The sequence below is a fragment of the Lissotriton helveticus genome, chromosome 8 (assembly GCF_964261635.1).
Source record: "Lissotriton helveticus chromosome 8, aLisHel1.1, whole genome shotgun sequence".
In the NCBI taxonomy this organism is placed as follows: Eukaryota; Metazoa; Chordata; class Amphibia; order Caudata; family Salamandridae; genus Lissotriton; species Lissotriton helveticus.
The window spans coordinates 1583863096-1583884108 of record NC_136069.1 but is presented as its reverse complement, the minus strand read 5'-3'; the positions used below and the strand labels follow the sequence as shown (position 1 = coordinate 1583884108).

The following is a 21013-nucleotide window of genomic DNA, read 5'->3' as shown; positions in this document are numbered from 1 at the left end:
CTGTTGGACAGGACACCAGGCTACATGGATTTTATGGGTTTTAACTGCTTTAGGTCAGACGATGACTCGTTGACTTTCACCAGTCTACCTTCACAATTGCTGTGGACTTCGACAGGTCATCCACAGTACTGAAAAAGAAAACATCTCTGGTAAAAACACCCCCCAAAATGTATTTTCCATAATCAATGTGGGCATGTGAAGGAAATGCTTCCCATGCATCCCAAGTTAGATTCTTTATTTTAGTGTATTGATCAGCATGCTGTGTGCACTCATGTTACATATCAAAACAAAAGTGAAAGCAGTCAGCTCTAATGGAATCTGAGGGGGTCCACAAGTCTTACCACACAGCGTTCCTACACTTCTCCCAATAACATTAGTACCCCACTTGTGTGCCTGAGCTATTGCTTGTGAAAGGAAAGGCCCCCTAAGCCATCCAAGACACAAGAAAACCTTTTTGCCTTGCAAATTGACCAGTTCTAGTGATGTGGGTAGCTACGATATGTAAGTCAAGCCTCAGCCAGCACCCAGAAACACCTGCCAAGCCCAGACTTTTCTTAATACAAGGTACCCAGGTGTGACAGCTGGGCCGGGGTAGTAAGGACTCTACAGGCTGCGAATGTCATATAACCGATTTATTGTCATATAAGGGTGTTTGCCCGTGGGCAGAGAAATGAACAGGTCTACAACAGTCCTCCGGCCGTTGGTTCGTCTTGTCCGGGGCTTTATTCTCAAGGATCCCCGTCTTCTCCCTCTGGGGCTTCTCGGCTCCGGTTTGCAGTCAGGGAGGAAAGAAACATACAACAGCCTCGTTAGTGGCGGACCAAGGGTACAGACGGTAGAGGGGGAAGGGGGAGTGAGGGATCACCAGGGTTCCACCACCTTGTAGCTTAGAGTCAGTCTGAACGGGTGCCTGGGGAACGTGAGGATTCCTGTGACCACCCTCGTTCTACCCCGTCCCACCCCGTGTGGTGAATAACCCTAGCATACGCCCTCGTACCTTGGTTAGCCACACTTCTCCCCTGGAAGTGTGGCAGGGCGGCTCGTGGGTCCGTGGGCCTCCTGGCTTGTCGCATCTCTCCTCTGGCAATCCCGGCTGTAGCGCGTCCTCCCTTCCATCTTCCTTGGTCTTGGCGTTCTCCTCGTGGGTCGGCGTCTCCCCAGCAGGTTCCGCGCTGGTGGAATCCCCCGGCACTTCCTTAACTGCCTCCGGATCCGCTGATTGGACGGCGGCAGATGACGAGGCCTCTCCTGATTGGCGGAACGACAGGGAGCTCGTCCTCATGACACAAGGGTAGTCTGGAGTGGTGTAGCTTGCATGGATCCCAATGCCGTTTCTTACCCAGAATATCCGGCAATCGCCTAGCGTTGTCTGAATCATAGATTTTTCTCATATTTCTGTGAAGGGAAATTACAAAATCTGTTATGATCCATAAAATTCTTTCCACCCATTGTTCCCACATTTCTCCCAATAAAACACATCCCCAAATATTCACCAACTAGTGTGCATTAACATAGGGCAACATAACAACAACTTATTAGATATACCAGTAAATTAGATAACAATAAAGCAGAATGTCACAGGAGTCAATACATTTCAAAAAGCAGATTCATACTACACAAATCTTAAATTGAAATATACAAAAATCAGAAAATGTCAGTAGATGTTCTGCGGAGATTTGATACTCTGCAGAGATTTCTAGAGTTCAATTACTATACAAATGCTTTCGTCCTCAGATTGCTTAATTATGGTTTCAACACTATTTGGTCGAGGAAGATACATCCTCAGTGTGTTGACCATGGCAGGATTGTCTATATATTGAATCATTTTTTAAAGCTAGATAGCCTGTTACAGCATCCCTTTGTGACATGTGACATGGCAGGCTAAATTGGGTCATTTCAGATTCACACTACTGATTGGGCATTTGCACCCCTCTGCAGCAGGCACAGTAACCTAACAAACTATCTGTCTCCTGTAAACAAAATAACAATTTCCAGAGCAGATACAATATCTCCCCAGGCTATATTTCATAAAAGGCCAGATTATGCTTAAGCAATGTCAGTCATACCTAACTTGTGATAACTCTGCCTAAGTAAAATGAGATAATCAAAGCACCATGCCATATTGAAATCTAGAGGTTTCTGGTTGGACATTACTTCTGAATGGCTGGTGGGTTTAGTTAGCGACAATCACTTATGTATCAAGAGTAACTAACATTATGAAAGTTGCTGGTTTAGGAACAACATGACTCAATGTCTTGCACAGTTGTGGAATTTTTTCACATAGCAAATTCTTGTTTACCAAATCATATGTGAAAGTTGAGAAGGTAGTTCAGCAAAGGCCCATTGAATTTCTGGTCTCTCAACTGTGACAGTGAGCTAGGGTTGGTACCACCTTTAATATTAGCTCCTCATACACAAAACAGTGACGGTCCACAGTGATCCATCATATCCCCTCAGTTAGATCCTTGGCATGGTTCCCCTGTTTTTTTTGCCTTCTGACAGCATGTTCTGCTGACTTTGTTTTTGCTGGCTTTAGGACTCTCTGCTCTTTACCACTGCTGTCCAGTGCTAAAGTGCTTGTGCTCTCTTCTTTAACCATGGTAACATTGGCTTATCTACAAGTGGCATAATTCATTTACTTATATGTTCCTAGTAAACTGCACTACTTTTGCCCAGGTCCTGCAAATTAAATGCTACTGGTGGGCTTGCAGCACTGATTGTGCCACACTCTTCAGTATCCCTTTTCTAATGCATCAGGCCTGCCCTTGCAGAGCCTGTGTGTGCAATTTAAAACTACCATGTCGAGCAGGCAATTTAACCCTCTTGCCAAGCCCAAACTTTCCTTTTTGATACATATATATCACCCCTAAAGAAGGCCCTGAACAGCTCAAGGGCAGGGTGCAGTGTATTTAAAAAGTAGGACATGTACTTTTAAATTTTACATGTCCTGGTAGAACAATTAGTGGAATTACCTTAATGCATCTTATAAGTGTAACTTCCAATTGGGATGAGATAGGAACCCCAGGTTTGGGGTCTCTGGGATCACAAATTAAAATCCTAACGTATGGTGAAGTTAGATTTTGAATTGTAATTCTGAAAATGACACTTTTAGAAAGCTTCAATGGTAGCGGAACCTCGTCAAGACCCAGCACAAGATGCACTGCCAAGAAAGCACTTCCAATTTATTTGCCAAGACTCATTGCGTAATTAATTTATGCCCAAACATAATTCAAATCTTTAAGTTCCATGTTCAATGAATGCATATCCAGGCCTTTCATTAACAACTTCTGGGGATTCACCTCTCCATATAACGTGACATTAATTTAATTGAAAAATCCAATGCATTTCGGGCAGCCTATGCCCTTCATCAGAGGTAACTGCAAGGAAACAGATGATACATATATTACCAGTACATTCTACTTGTAATCATAATATATTTTCAGAACGCCATACTTGATAAATACAGTCTTTGTTACATTCCCATATCTCCCCTGAATAAACAAAAACTGTACATCCAGCATAAAACAGTGTGAATTAATCAATTACTAAAGGGCTAAATAAAACAAACAAACTCATGCCTGTGCTAAGAGTAAACATTCCCTAACACAAAAATATCCCCAAAGTGAATAAATACATACCTCCTAAATCATGTCCAATTATTAAAGGACTAAATAAAACAAATTGAATCATGCCGTGCTAAGAATAAACGTACCCCAAAATAAAAATATCCTCGTAGTGAATAGATAAATACCTCCTAAATTGTTTTCAAACAGCATCATTTAAAATGTGCCTCTAATCTCCTATTGACACTCATACTGTATTTTCCTTCGTTAGAAAGTTGGCATTTTCTTACTTTAGCCAGTTGGTGCCTCTGCCTGTCTCTGAATACATGTCTGGGGTGGGTGACAGATGGGCTTTGCGCATTCCCTCTAGACAATCACATACAAAGGGAGCTTAGTTTTGACTGATGGGACATCCACATTCTGTTGGGCCATTCTGGGCAAAATCAGAGGAAGGGGCTGACATTTACACATGAATGGGTGGTGAACTATGCCCACACAAAGGGCTGCATACCCCTCTGTAATGAGTCTGGAGCCAGGGCAGGAAGGCAGGGACTCTGTGCACTACAAAGGCCTCTCCACTTCAAAGGCATAAATGGGTATAACTAATGGGGAAATAACCCATTAGGTATAAATCCCATTAGCATGGGGCAGAAATCATTAGCAATGTAAGCATGGAACACATTACACATACATCATGGCATGGCCCTAGTAGGTCAAGCAGGGACACCCAATATGCATCACATCAGCCTAAACCTATGTACATGGGGCATCTCAGTACTGTGAACATTAGAGTAGGCCATTAACATAGTGGTGCATCCATTGTAACCCCAAACATCAGTACCCATTACAGTGCAGGGTAACCTCTGGAGTCACGTCGCCTAGGAGCCCCTCTCCTGGGGCCCTCAGATTACCAATGTCCCCAAACGTCACAACTGCCCACTGTCCAGCAGGGCAGTTGTGTCAGATAGAGTCAGCACAGGTCCGTTGGAGCACCTCTCTAGGACTCAGGAGTCCGCAGACTTGTCCACACTGCAGCTGCTCGCTATTAAGTGGGGCAGCTGAGGAATCAACTGCGCACTGGCACCGGTGGTGGGCACTGGCAATGTGCACCGACACCCCCCATCTGCTAGCAGACAGAGCCCCACTCACCAAGCTCTCAGGGCAGGCTCCGGACGTCCGCTCCTAAGCCCCCTTTGTGTCTTCTTGGCCTGGTCACAGCCCGCTTCTCCTGCTGCAGGCAGCAACTCCTCTCTTTCCCGGGTCCTGCTCTTGGGGGGGGGGCCCGGGCCTTGGGGTATGCAGCTTGAGGGAGGCAGAGTAGGCTCCCGCCCTCCTACTGTGGCCACAATTCACTGGGCTTCACCCAGGCCCTCTCCTGGGGCCCGGGACTTCGTTGCAAGGCTCACAAGGCTCCGCACTTCCCGCTTCTGGCTCTGCAGGGCAGGACTTTCTGGAGTTGCTCCCGCCGGTGCCAATCCCAGCGCGGCTCCCCTGACATCACAGGGAAGCCCGCGTGGCGCTCCTGGGTCAGCGACGGTGATCCTGGTCGATTCTGAAGTACGTGGTGGGCTCCCACCTTCAGTTTAAAATATGCAGTTATTGTTGCGACCAGCCGCGATTTCAGGTAGTGTTGAAGTGCGGGGTGGGCTCCGGCTGACTTCAATGAGCACCACGTTGCGGCACACACGGGCTGGGCACACGCTCGGTGAAATTGGCAGGAAGCGGGGTAGGCACCCGCGAAAGGGCACTAAAACGCGGGGTAGGCACCCACTGTATTTTCCTTAAGACGTTCAGAGGCAGCACACCCACGGGGTAGGCACCCACTGTTTTCAATAGCACACAAAGCAATGTGGACAACCGCGAGGGCGGCAAAATGCGGAGTAGGCTCCCGCTATTTTTGAAACAACCAGCTCTCACACACACTGCAGGACCCACGCACCTTCTTCTTGGCAGTATGCAGATAGAGCTGGAGCCCTCACCACACGCTAGACAGCAGGAATAAGGGTGTAGAGCTAAGTCCCACAAAAATAACATTGCAGCGCTCCTCGTCCCCTGGCACTTTACATGTAGCGCTTCTCTCTCCTGGCAATGTAGGAAGTGGTGCCCACACTCCTCACCTCCTTCTGGGTACAGTCACTGCTGGAATCCAGTTGAAGCGCTTCACAGGCTCTAGGTCCCATCAACTAGAACTGTAGCGCTCACGAGGAGCTAGGTAGGAGAGCAGCAGGCACTACTGGGCAACACAGATACAACGCTCTTCTTCTCCAGGCGCTAGCCAGCAGGCAGGGCCCAGTTGTAGCGCTCAGGAGGCACCGGGGCAGGAGAGCGTCAGGCCCTACTGGGCAAGATCAGCGATCAGTGGGCATTCATCAGTACAGGGCCGCAGTTCTTAGGAACAGTCATCCTGCATAAAGTGGCACTCCTCCTGGGTCAGCAGTCTTAACTCCGGTAAGAGGGCTCTCACTAGCCCTGTGGACAGCAGAGGGGTACAGTTCGGCACAGGGGTCAGCTTACAGGCCCATGCGGGGGTACCTCCTGGCAGAGAGTCCCCTCTCATTCAGGTCCATGCTCAGTCTGAGCACATGGCATCCCAGCTCCGCTATTTATACACCCCTCACCCCACCTACCAGAAAGGGCTTGAAGCTTCTGGAAGGTTCCCTGGGGAACTGGTCACAACTGGATTAGGGGGAGGTATAGAGCACCCTGGGTGCCAGGATTCCCTCAAAAAGCTGGGGTTGCTGGGAAACAAACAACTAGACTGGTAATCCACCTCAGTCAGGCGGCACAACACACAGCCATGGCATCCATTTTAAAAGTAGCATTTCTCCACAACAGCACAAATAAAGCTGCGCACGCCATTGCGCAGCAGGTATTTTCTGACACATGGTCAACAGCTAGGGGGAAAAGCGAAAACCTTTGGGGAAAAAGGGCCACGTCCAACACCAGCCATCACCAAATGAGCAGGTATGGGATAACTAAATAGATCTGTCACACACTGCAAGTCAATCAGAGGACCTAATCTTGTCCACCACTGCAGGTCCCTAATATCTGTACACTTTGGTCGCATCTTCATATCTCAGAATGACACTCAGGTATGGGATGCAATTAAAAATGCCCATTCCTGGGATTGTCTCCACTTCGCTCTCCCTCCAGCCATGCCAACTCTGGTCCACAATTACACACAACATTTCTGATTGAACAACCCAGTGCAGTAGCCAATTAAGCAGACTATCCCATAAGAAATACTGTTAAGTGACATGCAGAGCTGTTCAAAGCTGCCAGCTTACTGAAAAACCATAAACTGTGGGTCTGTGGCTCTTACACTTTATAATCCACCACACTGCTACATGCTGCATCACATAGCATGATAACCGCACCTTGATGGTCATCATGCACGACATCGAAACGCTTCCTTGCTCAGGATCACAAAACAAATAACGTGCTTTTAGGAACACACCACCCTTTATGATACAGTTTGCTACCCATATAGCTAAGCGCTTCATTGCCACACATAGGGGTAGAAAGTGCCTTTCATCTGTGGAATACAAAACAATTCAATATTTATTATTTGTGCATCACCAAGATTTGTTTTTATCCTATTAAAATCTTAGTTTCCATCACACTACAGAATTAAAAAAGTAAATGTGCTTTATCTGTGCTTTCACTACTGCTGGTATTTTTCGCATATCTATTATTTTGTTCTTTTTATCACATAATCAACCATCTGCTGCACAATCTGCACATTTTAACAAAAACAAGTTTTATTTTAGCTCAAGCAGATCAAAAGCCATTAAAAATGTGGAAACATGTGTTGCTGAGCAGTGGAGGGTCGTTCGCCAATGTTAACTGGTCACCTTTCACTTACGTATAGCTGTATTTGAATATGAAACTGGTACTAATGAAGTGCAACCTTTGCCCAGACAGTACTAACGTGATGAATCACAATATGTGCTGCATTAAGCAACATAATTTGAGTTTTCTCTCCACATAATTTTGTCAACATTGCTGCATAATTTGGGCCTCCTCTGCCGCATAATTTTAGTGGCTCTGTCTGGATCTCAGCAAGATTGTCATATAGTTCACTTTACCAAATTCTCTCACTTTGAAGTCAAAGGAAGAAATGTAAACAACATTGGTAAGAAGAATAAGCAAAAGTTTGTCAGAAGACCTAGGCTGATATTTAACCTGTCTTGAAACCTTCAGCAAATGTAACAAGATCAACACTAAACTTTAAGTAATTTTTATTGCTCATTCACCTTCTGAACTTCCGCACCTCTAAATACTGTGCCAACTGCTTTGGCCATTTGGGCAGGCCAAAGAAAATTATGGCGTGGCCTGGCCCTCAAACACCCCATCTCTGACTATGGCCCTGTGTGGGGGTTAAGATTTACTCTTCCCAAATGCAAACTTGGCTACATAGGGGAAAATGTTAGACTTTGAAGGGTTAAAATGTACTATTTAAACTCCAAAGTCCACCACATTGCAGAAGATATTTGGCCTTTGGAGCTTCACATTTACTATTCCCAGATGACATTAAGGAATATGCTATGTTTTAAATCTGAAAATGAACTAATACCACACACTCATAGTGTAAAAACCTATAAAAAGAACATATTAATAAAATACATTTTACCTATCCCAAAAAAGAACAAAAAAAGTGCATTTAGATAACTACCAATAAATGCATCTACTGATTATCAAAATGAAAACTATAATACATTTTAAAAATACATTACTAAATGTAAAAACTAACTTAAAAAATGAATAGTTTTATAAAATTAAATAACATACATTAAAAACCCCCATTGCAAGAAAAAAACAAATACAAAAAAAAACTTAATTTGAAACCAATATATATAAATTAATACAAGTATATTATTGAAATCAGTATGAAAATATTTTAAAATTATCATGGAACCAGAATCTAACTATATACCAAAAAGATACTCTTTTATTTCTTATAAAACATAATAATATTAAAGTGAAATTAAAAACATTACATGTAACAATCTGAACATTATATAATAAAACATAAGTTCTATTTAAAATACATACAAATAATTTATTATAACATTTTAAAAAAATTACAACAATTTAAAAAAACTTTTACAACGAAATATTTTACAATTTAAATTACTCTAGACCCTATCCTCTTATAAACCCAACAATCCACTCCTAAAATTATTATACCAACAAATTACAAACAATTTGAAAACAAATGCAATATATTATTACAAACCAAAAAATCACAAATTATACTTAAAAAACAATAATAATAACATCAACATATAAAACGTAATGATAACAATATCAACGCATATTATAAAAGGTGATAATCTTGTTTGCGATATTTTGATCCACTTTGTTTTTAACATCACAATATTTCAGACACTTATATAGTCTTTCCATGATCTTTTGGCAGAACACTCATTGCTATTCTGGAATGATGGAAGTATCATAGATGTTTAATAGTTGGCATTCTACAGCCTCGTAACATTTTTATGTTGCTAATAATGCTTACATGAAAGTATTTGATGAAACCTAGTTGCTTGCAATATTTCTTGTGTGTGTTCTCAAGATATTGTTTGTACATTTAATGCTCAAGAAGGAAGCTAATAGTCATTTTTAGAGTCTGTATATTGTATGAAGCTAGTTTTTGTCCTGGTAAACAATCAGATACAGTGTCTGCTCCTTGCTTCATACTTGGCATAGTAATCACGAAAGCCAGTTTCATCTTCTATGAGAGCAAAATTTAATTTCTAACAAGGTTGGTTTATTCCGGTTTCCAAGTCTGTCTCTGTTTACAGCCAGTGATCAGACTCTCTGTATTTGTTAATTATTTGTAAATTTTTAGTGTTTAGTTATTTATTCCCATTAGGTACGTTCCAAAGATATTCTGCAATTGTTTAATCATTTCTGCATTACAATATTGCAGCTTAGCTCAATTAATTATGAATGCATTTAGTCATTTACTCATTCTTCCTTCCTTCCTTCCATCCATGCATGCACATGCCCATCCAGCCACTGACACATACACACACTCACCCACATTGTCAGAGGAACTTGAGGACAAAGGCAATTTCTCAGGCCTTGCTGTCTGTGTGTGAGCCAAGAGAGCAGTATGTAGTCAGTGGACCAGTGCGATGGTGGGTTGAAGAACTGTAATAAAATTGAATGAGAAAATTCTTGAAAAATCCTTCCAGTTATTCCATGCTCGATACTTCTGCCAGTAAAATGCAGGTCTAAAACACGTGCCAAGGTGTCAGAAATTCACCATCAATCCATTATGATTCTCCAAGTTTCATGGCCATTATGGAAACCGCTCTATTATGTATATTGGATAATGAACTGGGTCTCTCGTGTCATATAATTATATCAATGCATAGCCCAGATGTTTACCAATATTACTTGTCCTTATTGACTGTCCCACTTCTTATGTGCTGATAAAAATTGGATAATTGCAGAGAAGTCAAAATCTTTGGTGGGCATGGGACAACTATGATGTTATGTCATGTCATTTTATGTTAAGTTATGCTATGTGGAATTCAAGAAGTGAGGAGGAGGAGGCTCCAATGTGTAGTGACAGGTCCTTCCACAATTTAGGAGCAATGTAGGACAAGGTTCGACCACAATAGCTGGAGTTCCATAGGCATGGGATGTGTGTAAGCATTAGTTTGAATGAGTGGTGGTGTCTGAAATCTTTGTGAAAGAAGATGCGATTGTTGATGTATGCTGGGCTTGTGTGAAGTAGTGCCTTGAAAATGTGAGTGAGGAGTTTGAATTGCACTTGTATGTGAACTGGAAGCTGTGAACTGGAAGCCAGTGGAACTCTTTCTGGTGTGGTCCGAAGGGAGTTTTGGCGTGCAAGGTTGAGATGATTGTGGCTGACGAGTTCTGAATGGTCTGCGGCCTTCTGGTGACTTTTTTGTCGATCCCAGCATATAGGGTGTTCAAGTAGTCCAACGTGCTTGTGACCAGGGCATGTGTGATAGTGTTCCTGGTGGTGATTGAGAGCCATTTAAAATTCATCCAAAGCATCTTCACGGTATGAAAGGATGAGGCGATGATGACAGTGACTTGGACAGTCATGTTGACGAATATCGTGAAGTTCCTTGCATGGGTGGTGTGTGTCGTTCCTAGCTCTGTTGTTCAGTGTCCAGCTTTAGATAGTTGACCTTCATCCAGTGGGCAATATGTGCCATACAGACATTGTACTTGATCCAGGTATTGGGCGTCTTGTCCATGAGAGAGACAATCAGCTGCATGTCATCAGAATATGAGGGACATTGATGTGAGGAGAGCAGATGATGCTGCCTAGAGGGATCATGTACACATTGAAGAGGGTTGAGCTCATGGAGGATACTTGCGGAAGGAGCAGATCTATTGGAGTGCATGTCCTTGAATTTTGATGTGTGTAGGCACTGGATGAAGATAGGGTGGGCGACTGTGTCAAACACTGTGGAGAAGTCCAAGAGGATGAGGGCTGCCATATCTCTCCTTTGTTTGCACACACCCTCCCTTTACCCACTCTCCCTTTTCTTCTTTCTCCACATTGCTCTGAATGTGTATGGGGTCAAATCCAGAGTCATGTGGATGTCATCTGTGGTTAAGATAAGAGCCATTTCCATACTGTGGTCGGGTCTGAACCAGACGGAATGGCATTGAGAAGTTGGTGGTCACTGAGGTATTCAGTGAGGTGTCTGACGAAGATTTTTTCAAGACCTTTGCTGGAAATGGTAGCCGGGAGATGGATCTGTAGTTGGCGAGCATTTAAGGCTCCACAGAGAGTGTTTTCAGCAAAGGGAGGACAGTTGTATGTTTCCGAGCATCTGGGAAGATTGCAGAAGAGGTGGAGGCATTCTGAATGTATAAGCGAATGGCACTGAAGGATTGCAGTCTTATGGAGTGGGCAAGGTGTGGGCAGTGGTCAGATGACTAGATCTATCGGTCCAGTTGAGGGTTGAAGTCACTATACAGACCCCCCAGGATATAGCGGCATGGATAGGCAAATTTAGCGGCACAAAAATGAAAATTTAGCGGCACAAAAATGGAAATTTAGCGGCATTTAGCGGCATTTTATTTTGTGGTTTTTGCAACACCAAACACAGATATCTTACTGTTTGAGTTATTTGACAACATGGAGCTATGTACATTTTGTTTATTTACAATTCAGCCCATTTGTTTTAATTAAAAGGCATGTTAATCTTGGGCAAGTACGGTAAGTTCTTCCGAGCACTCCAAATCAAGACCAGTATTGTGCTGCTGGTTGTAGTGTAAAAACAATAATGCCCGGATTGATTGCTCTGAAAGGGACCGTCGTCTGGAAGAGAGAATAATTTTGTATATACTGTTGCTCCTTTCAGCATCTGCAGAGCTTGTGACGCAGTCCTTATACACAGCTGCAAGTTGGGAAAGAGCTGGAAGGCGGTCAGCCAGCCCACGCCAAAAGAGGTCGGTGTCAATAAGTCCAGAAACAGACACCTGCACTGCTTCTGGCCCTACATTGTCAAAGTAGAGGCGAAGCTCCTGATCGGGAACTTCGCTGAAACCAGGGATTGCTGAATAGGCACTCTTCTCATTAGGCAGGATGCTGAGTCGCGCAGGGTTGAAGAGGCGCACTTGTTTCAAGAATTGTATGCCTGGCTGGGCCTCCCCCATGTATTTGGCCACCTTTTCTAATGAATGTTCAAAAGCTTCATTAAGCTGGGCTGTAATTTTTTTTTTCTGTGCCAGGCTTAGTTTTGCCCCTGCAGTGGTCTGTACAAACGGCTCTAGTGACTCCACAGTGAGGACTGAATTGTTGGTTAAGTTCATGTGGAGGTCCTCCAAATAATCGTATACCTTCATGGTAACTGGAGTCTGACTCTGGAATAGCTCCATCAGGTTTAAAATGCTTTGGCATTTTTCTGCCACAATGTCCAATTGGACTTTAATGCACTCCCTTTGGTCGGTGTTAAAAATCTTCTGTAGATTTTCAAGGGAATCTGGGGTAGACCCAGCATAGGCCTGAAAGTGCTTGCAGTGGTACTGGACTGCGGCGAACCAAGAATTCCAGCGGGTACTGCAAGGGTCAGGTGCCACCCGTGCCTTCATCCCATGGTTCTCTGCAAGATGGTGCAGGTACCTTCTCTTTCTGCTGCCAGCCATATAAAAGATGCGGGAGAAGTACAGCAGGAAAGCATTCAGCTCCACAAAAGGCTTCCTAAATGACTCCCCAACAAGATTCATGATGTGTGCCAAGCAGGTGATGTGGATGGAGTTTGGGTACAGATTCCTCAACACTGTGTTGAATGCCTTGAGCATGTATGCCGCATTGTCAGTGTTGAAGGAAACAACGTTCTGGAAGTCTATGCTGTACTCTGTGAGCACCTTTACAACAGCTTGTGCTACAGTCCCATGGTTGCACTGGGATAGGAAGACTGTGTCCACCAGGTAGGTTTGGATCTGACGGTCACCCTGCGGAGAGACTACTCCAACTAGCACATTCAAAACACACCGCCCTTCGACATCTGGTGTTTCGTCAAAGATAACGCTAATCTTCTGATCTTTCAATAGCTCTTTCAGCTCGTTCTTGGCACTTGTATATCTCTCTGGGAGATACCGTTCTTGCAGCTGATGACTCCCAGGTATCGCTCCACCATTCCGTACTCGCTCGTGCAGGAACTTGCGCAACACAGGGTGGTCGGTTTTGCTGAGCGGAATGTTCAACGCGGTGCAGACATTAACCCACTCAGTTATCATTTTGTGGTTTGCGGCACCGGCAGCTGTACTCTTGGTGAATAGCGAGTTCACTGTCATCTGGCGTGCACGTTTCGGCGAAGATTGAAGGTCAGGATCATCTGAACAGCGCTTCAAATGTTTTTGGGACCGCACATGCATATCCACAGTGTGTTTCCGGATGTGGTCCACCGCCACATTGCACACACTGCAAAACAGCACCCCACCATCAGCGTGCATCACATTGCTGTAGTCTCTGGCCCGGTCTGCTGCGGTTATCTGGGTGGGCAGATGTGATCTGTGCTTCACACCCTTTGCAGGCTGCATAAACTTCTCCATTCTGCTTTTCTTGTGGTGGCTTGTTGCTCCCTTGTAAAACAGAAGATCTCCCGGTTGTGGCGCAGTCAGTTAACTCACCTACAAAGATAGTTGGTATTACTAAAGACACCTCAAAGGGGGGAAAGGCAATTGTTGAAAGGAAAGTTCAGAAAGCGCCGGTGCTCAACGATAAGAAATGCATGCAACCCTGAGGCACAAGTAAAGTGACAAACGTGTTGGGCCATAACTGCAATGGCAAATGCCAGTCCCCGAACGGTGTTGAGCAAACAGACAGTGTGAAAAGCGCAGGGGGAAAAAGCCATAGCAATTGTTGAAAAGCTCAAATTAAGTGCCCGAAAATAGAAAATGTAACATGCCAACAGTTACATGGGTGGTGCAAATTCGACCAAAACGTGTCCAGTCAGCCACGTGCAAAGAAAGAGAAAGAATTGCCCCAAAATAAACAACGATGAAATTCCCCCGAGGTGCCCACAACCCCAAACTTACCAGTGCGCTGTGGCAGCTGACCCGATTCTGGCTCTTGCAACAGCAGATTCTTCCCAGTGATGCTCTGCAAAAGAAACCAAGTAAAGAGTTAGGAAACTCACCTGGTGCCCACAACCCCAAACTTACCAGTGCGCTGCGGCAGCTGGGCCAATGAGTCTTGAAGCTGCAGTCCCTTGCCCCACAGAGAAAACAGCAATTGCCCCAAACCAAAATAAACAACGATGAAATTCCCCCGAGGTGCCCACAACCCCAAACTTACCAGTGCGCTGCGGCAGCTGACCCAAGTCTGGCTCTTGCAACAGCAGATTCTTCCCAGTGATGCTCTGCAAAAGAAACCAATTAAAGAGTTAGGAAACTCACCAGGTGCCCACAACCCCAAACTTACCAGTGCGCAGAGGCACCTGGCCCAATGGCAAGTAAAAATCAATGGCAAAGGGTCAGGATTCAGGACAAAAAAATCAGTAACAGTGACAGTAAAAAATCAGGCCAAAGGGTCAAGATTCAGGAAAAAAATGCAGTACAGACCAGAGAACACAACAATTCCCCAGAACCAAAAACAAACAATTATGACATTCCCCAGAGGTGCCCACAACCCCAAACTTACCAGTGCGCTGCGGCAGCTGACCCAAGTCTGGCTCTTGCAACAGCGGATTCTTCCCAGTGATGCTCTGCAAAAGAAACCAAGTAAAGAGTTAGGAAACTCACCTGGTGCCCACAACCCCAAACTTACCAGTGCGCTGCGGCAGCTGGGCCAATGAGTCTTGAAGCTGCAGTCCCTTGCCCCACAGGGAAAACAGCAATTGCCCCAAACCAAAATAAACAACGATGAAATTCCCCAGAGGTGCCCACAACCCCAAACTTACCAGTGCGCTGCGGCAGCTGACCCAAGTCTGGCTCTTGCAACAGCAGATTCTTCCCAGTGATGCTCTGCAAAAGAAACCAAGTAAAGAGTTAGGAAACTCACCAGGTGCCCACAACCCCAAACTTACCAGTGCGCAGCGGCACCTGGCCCAATGGCAAGTAAAAATCAATGGCAAAGGGTCAGGATTCAGGACAAAAAAATCAGTAACAGTGACAGTAAAAAATCAGGCCAAAGGGTCAAGATTCAGGAAAAAAATGCAGTACAGACCAGAGAACACAACAATTCCCCAGAACCAAAAACAAACAATTATGACATTCCCCAGAGGTGCCCACAACCCCAAACTTACCAGTGCGCTGCGGCAGCTGACCCAAGTCTGGCTCTTGCAACAGCGGATTCTTCCCAGTGATGCTCTGCAAAAGAAACCAAGTAAAGAGTTAGGAAACTCACCTGGTGCCCACAACCCCAAACTTACCAGTGCGCTGCGGCAGCTGGGCCAATGAGTTTTGAAGCTGCAGTCCCTTGCCCCACAGAGAAAACAGCAATTGCCCCAAACCAAAATAAACAACGATGAAATTCCCCAGAGGTGCCCACAACCCCAAACTTACCAGTGCGCTGCGGCAGCTGACCCGAGTCTGGCTCTTGCAACAGCGGATTCTCCCCTGTGATGCTCTGTAACAGAAACCAAGTAAAGAGTTAGGAAACTCACCTGGTGCCCACAACCCCAAACTTACCAGTGCGCTGCGGCAGCTGACCCAAGTCTGGCTCTTGCAACAGCGGATTCTCCCCTGTGATGCTCTGTAACAGAAACCAAGTAAAGAGTTAGGAAACTCACCAGGTGCCCACAACCCCAAACTTACCAGTGTGCAGCGGCACCTGGCCCAATGGCAAGTAAAAATCAATGGCAAAGGGTCAGGATTCAGGACAAAAAAATCAGTAACAGTGACAGTAAAAAATCAGGCCAAAGGGTCAAGATTCAGGAAAAAAATGCAGTACAGACCAGAGAACACAACAATTCCCCAGAACCAAAAACAAACAATTATGAAATTCCCCAGAGGTGGCCACAACCCCAAACTTACCAGTGCGCTGCGGCAGCTGACCCAATTCTGGCTCTTGCAAAAGCAGATTCTTCCCAGTGATGCTCTGCAAAAGAACACAAGTAAAGACTTAGGATACTCACCAGGTGCCCAGGACACCAAACTTACCAGTGCGCTGCGGCAGCTGGGCCAAATGGCTCTTGAAACTGAAGTTTCCTCACACACACAGAGCACATACAGCACAGACAGCAGCAGTGCAAGCTTCCCTCACACACAGAGCAGATACAGCACAGACAGCAGCAGTGCAAGCTTCCCTCACACACAGAGCAGATACAGCACAGACAGCAGCAGTGCAAGCTTCCCTCACACACAGAGCAGATACAGCACAGACAGCAGCAGTGCAAGCTTCCCTCACACACAGAGCAGATACAGCACAGACAGCAGCAGTGCAAGCTTCCCTCACACACAGAGCAGATACAGCACAGACAGCAGCAGTGCAAGCTTCCCTCACACACAGAGCAGATACAGCACAGACAGCAGCAGTGCAAGCTTCCCTCACACACAGAACAGATACAGCACAGACAGCAGCAGTGCAAGCTTCCCTCACACACATAGCAGATACAGCACAGACAGCAGCAGTGCAAGCTTCCCTCACACACAGAGCAGATACAGCACAGACAGCAGCAGTGCAAGCTTCCCTCACACACAGAGCAGATATAGCACAGACAGCATCAGTGCAAGCATCCCTTGCATAACCGGTACAGCACAGGCAGCAGCAGGGTGCGCGCGCACACACACACACACACACACACACACACACACACACTCCCCCACCCCAACACCATCCCCTGCATAGAGAACAGTTACAACAAATAACAAATAATGGAATGACATACATCACAATGTGGGGCTGTACAGTTTGGAATGGGGAAAAACAAGCAGGTATTGTAGAGTATACCAGGGTGCACAAATAGCGCATCATTCTTTCCTCCCAATATTTGTGTCTCCCCTGGACCCTGGAGTGCCTTTACAACGCAAAAAGGAGTTTTCCCCAAATCGGGATTTTTTGCTATTTTGTGATCGGGCCAGATGGTGTTCTTCTGGCAGTGTGCACAGAAGAGCTCAGCCAATAAAGATAAACTTTAAAAAATCCGCAAACATTTTCCCAGGTGAATACAAAATTTCACACACGTAAAATTAGAGAAATATTCTTGGTATCTTTCCTAGCATGGCAGGGATTGCAAATGCTCAGAGCTTTCCCTGGCAAGAAAATCCCTTTGCAACCCTGATACCCACTGTGACTCATAGCGCGGACTTTACCCGAAGGTGTCAGAGCGCTTCACAAAAGGAACATAAATGGAACACAAATTGTGAGCAACCAAAAATACATGAGGTAGTAAAGGTAATAATGACAATTGTGAGCAAACTGAATACATGAGGTAGTAAAAATGTTGAGCAACCAAAAACACATGAGGTAGTAAAGTAAAAGGTAATAGTAACAATTGTGAGCACACAGAATACATGAGGTAGTGAGAATTGTGAGCAGCCAAAAATACATGAGGTAGTAAAAAGTGCACAGGAAGAAAAAAGTGACAAATGTGCAGTTACAAGAGAGAACACAGTATCATTTGAGGCGTAATACTGCAAAAGGTGCTAGACACTCAGGCACACGAACAAGCGTTATGTAGGCAAGGTGGCACTTGAGCAAGTAACAAAGATAAAAACATGTGCGAGCGCTTTACACAGTTTGTGGCACTGTTACTCCCTGCGCCTCCCTGCACTGCCCCCCTCCCACCCGGCCAGCGCTCTCACAGAAACACGCAGCCCGGGGCCGGTCGGCCACATCTCCGCAGCCCGGGGCCGGTCGGCCACATCTCCGCTGCCCCCCTCCCACCAGGGCAGCGCTCTCCCCTATGTGTGCGGCGGGGCCCCACCAGCGTAGGACGGACCGGACTTACCTGTCTTCTGTTTGCCGGCCGGCTTTCCTCCTGCTCCGAGCCCCGGTCTCTGCTGAGGAAGAGTCTTCGTGTCGTCGCTGCAGCTTCGTGCTCTCTCCTCCCCCTCTTGGTGTGGTGCTGGTCTTCTCCCTTCGCTCGGCCGCCGTCTTCTCCTTCTCTCGCCGCAAATGACTGAATGGGTGCCTCGCGCCTTCTTTTAAGGCGGAAACGGGGGCGACGGGCGGAAACGGCAAATTTCGCGGGCTTTATGGCAAATATCGCGGCATTTGCGGAGATCGCGCGATTTCGCGATTTTTTTGCAAATCGCGAAATCGCGATAAGCTGGAGGGTCTGACTATAAATGATGGTGATTTTGTTGCGGTAGAATTGAGAAAGACTGCTGCAAAGGTCCTGTGAGTGGGTGATCGAATTGGAGATGGCCAATGGTGAGGTGAAATGTTGTAAAAGATTTCTTTGCTGGGCAGCTTATTGGCTCTGTTGTGTGGCTCTTATCTTTTCCTATCCACATTGCAGCAAATAATTATAGAAAAAGTGTAAGCTGCTATAAGGGAGACCACAGTATTTGGTGCCACCTAATAGTGCTGCAGCATTGTCCACATCAAAAAGGTCAGACCTGCCTTTAATTTTGTAAACACAAGTGCTGGGACTCCAATGATTGAAGGGTCTGGGGCAAAGAACCCTGACCGCCCTCCTCCTGGACGGTCCTGACCCTAGATCCCCAAGTATCTGTGGTTTAAACCACCTGGTAGAGAAAAAGTCTTTCTATGGCTGTTCAAAAATGGTAGTGTAAAAACATTCTATGACTGGCTAATCAGTTAAATTATGAGCAAGAACCTAATAGAAATGAGAGATTACCTTTTTTTTATTTAAACATGACAAAAAAAATCATGAAAAAGATTAGTAGTCAAGCTTATAAAAGTATCAATGTTGCTTAACGTGACCCTTGAACAAAGATTACATAAAGTAAGTGTGTGAAGTCACTGAATGATCCCATGAAATGTAAAAAAGGGGATATGTAACAACATTTTAGTAGATAGAAAAATCCACTTAAAAGCAATTTACAGTCTCGACATCACAGTTAATCAAGCCACACGTTCTTGTTGTTATTCAAATCATTTCAGAGGTGCTAGTGCATATTAAAAGTTAATGCATGTGTCACCCCACTGTGATTTCCTAACAGAGTCATTATCAGGGAATTTTTGTTTACTTTTATTGTTAGGATCCCAATCTATAGATCCAATCAGGAAGCAAGAAAGAAGAAGGTTCCCACAAAATAGTACATGATCATTTCCAGTTTTAAAAGTATAAACTCACACAACCAGTATGCTACATACACAATTGTTTTTATACAACTGCACAAATGTGATTCTTACCAAAGTGGATTTTCTATGTATCTCATAACTATAAATAACATTTAAATACTCATAGGTTGTGTAACTAACTGTAGAGCGGGACAGGTCACAAGAACATATTACTTCAGTGAGGAAATATCACTTGATCTTTGGTGTTGTGGATACGATGAACTTGTATAGTATCAAGCTAAATGGGTACATGGAGAATGCCATGCTTTGCAATGGATATTACTGTCATGAGACTATGCTTCGACCAGCATACCAGTGCTGATTGACAGGAGGCCAAAGAACAGGTTCCATCCATTACAATGCTCACAAACAAGAAGGACAAACAGGATATATCAGCCAAATTACAAGGGCAAGGAGGTACAGAAAAGGGTGAACAAAACAAATGTGAGGACACTTAGCTGAGTGTAAGAACTTTTGACAGAGGAAAGCCCATGCAATTACTGGATGTTGCCAGGTAAAGTGCTGAGTTACTAATTGTAATAAATACACTTTGCTTCCATTTTACTGGAGGTGACATTCACCCTAGGAAATCCAACCTCTATGTTGGTTAGCAGTATAGCTGTTCTAACTCAACATTTTCCTGTCTTCCATAGTTGCCAATCCCAACCCATGCTATAAAGAATGGATCAGCAATTAATATGTGGGGCTTTGACATCATGTATTCTTTCCATGAGGTAGGCTGATGAAATCCTGGCAAGCGAGAAGAGTTAAGGGCAGGAGGGAGATGGAGCGGCTGACAATATGAGCACCAGATCATTGCTCAGCTTCTGGGTGGGAACGGATATGTGAAAAATGAGACTAAGGGAGGAGGATAGAGTTCCATTATTTCTTTGATGTTGTTTAAGGTAGGAATGTCAAGTCAAAAAAATGGTCATTGTGAGTGTTGGAAGTGGACTTCGAAGAGATGCGGTAAACATTAGGGCTGGCATCTGCGTCCAGAATGATGTAGTCTTCCAAGCCAAGTAACTTTGACATAATCCATTAAGAGGCTTATTTTGTCTTTGTTTTGTTGATAGAAAGGCCTTTCTATTAGGACATTTTACAGGTTATCTACCTTGGAGACGGGAACGTAGGCTAGTGGTATCATTTGTTTTATTTCAAAGGCAAATTGCCTATTTGTTAAATATTCTGCAATTAGTGCAGATTGTTGGATGGGTCTCCATATGATTTGATTAAATTGATAGTCACAGCCTTGCATAGCTGTGTGGGGATATATTTTTGAAATGGTTTGGATCATGGCTTGTTCAAAGTCCATGATTATTTTTTGTTGGTAGTAGTTATTTGTTTTATGTTTAATGTAGTTTAAAAGCTCATATTGAGTGCTCCTTTGTCTATTTGGTAGAGGGGCATATATAAAAGGGACATTTGTGTTTTGATAGTCACCATGTATGTGTGTATCTGAGTAAGTGGTTTGGAACTCATTTTGAAGCCCCCAGCCATCACCTAGGTTTGACAATGGCTTAGTTTTAGTACTTTATCTGTTGTAGAACAAGTTAGGATTCATTTTTCATTTTTAAGATTGTCAAATAAAAGGAAATGTTCTTTATTATGTGTCATTGTTAAATGTTTGGGTATTTTTATGTTGTGGTATCTTCTAGGGGCAGTAGGAGTACTACTGGTGCCTTTTTTAGTTCCTGCAATTAAAAGATTTCAAGTGAGTATAGGTGGTAGTTGACCTGTGATGTGTTTGGAA

At 44.5% G+C, this 21013-nt stretch overlaps 1 long non-coding RNA gene across 1 annotated transcript in view; it reads right to left on the bottom strand.

The window, feature by feature from the left end:
* Nucleotides 1–991: 991 nt before the first annotated feature.
* LOC144772067 (uncharacterized) overlaps nt 992–21013 on the bottom strand; it is a 245660-nt gene continuing 225638 nt past the window's right edge. Inside the window, exon 4 of the long non-coding RNA XR_013599628.1 lies at nt 992–1395. This is a non-coding gene — a long non-coding RNA (uncharacterized LOC144772067). The remainder of the gene's footprint in view (nt 1396–21013) is intronic.